Raw genomic sequence first — 705 nt, 5'->3', positions numbered from 1 at the left:
GCATGATTGATTAGGTGCCTGGGACATGCAGCAGAAATGGAGGAAAGAAATAAGGCAAAAAAGCAAGATTGTGCTCAAGAAGGAGAAAAGGATGATCACATGTGCTGTGGATAAAAGATGACAGAATAACAAAAAACAAAGAAAAACAGAAAAATGCTGGGGATAAGAGAAAGCCTGAGAGTGAAAAGGATAAAAGCAAACTCTAGAAGAGGCCAAACCCACCCAGAGCGGTAGTACCAGAAGAAGTAAAGTAAAGATAAAAAAATCAAAAAATGACTAGAGAAAGTAGAAAAAATTTACATAACTTGGAAAACGAGGTAAAGTTGTTCTGACTACCAATCATGTGAATTTTTTTTTCTTCCATGTGATTGGGTGTTCTTTGCAAAGTGAGTTTTCACTTTTAAATACGTGAACATGCTCTACTCCTTTAGTAAAAAAAACACCATACCTAATACCAAATACGGAATAGGTGTGCATGCATTCTATGTGCTGGCCTCTGGGTGGCATTACTTGATTATGTATTACTATAATGTTCATTGCTATAGGCAGGTACTATACATCTTTCTTCTAATGTTTCAGCTTGTGAACTCATTGACACATAAATCTGTTGTATGTATGTATATGTACTGAAATGGATCTTTTTTTTACAACCAGTAATTTACAAACATAAAAATAAATAAAGTCAACCAAACTTAAAAAGACATA

Source organism: Pyxicephalus adspersus, chromosome 4, assembly GCF_032062135.1.
Source record: "Pyxicephalus adspersus chromosome 4, UCB_Pads_2.0, whole genome shotgun sequence".
NCBI classification, from domain to species: domain Eukaryota; kingdom Metazoa; phylum Chordata; class Amphibia; order Anura; family Pyxicephalidae; genus Pyxicephalus; species Pyxicephalus adspersus.
The sequence above is the reverse complement of the archived record's forward strand: the minus strand, read 5'-3'. Positions refer to the sequence as shown.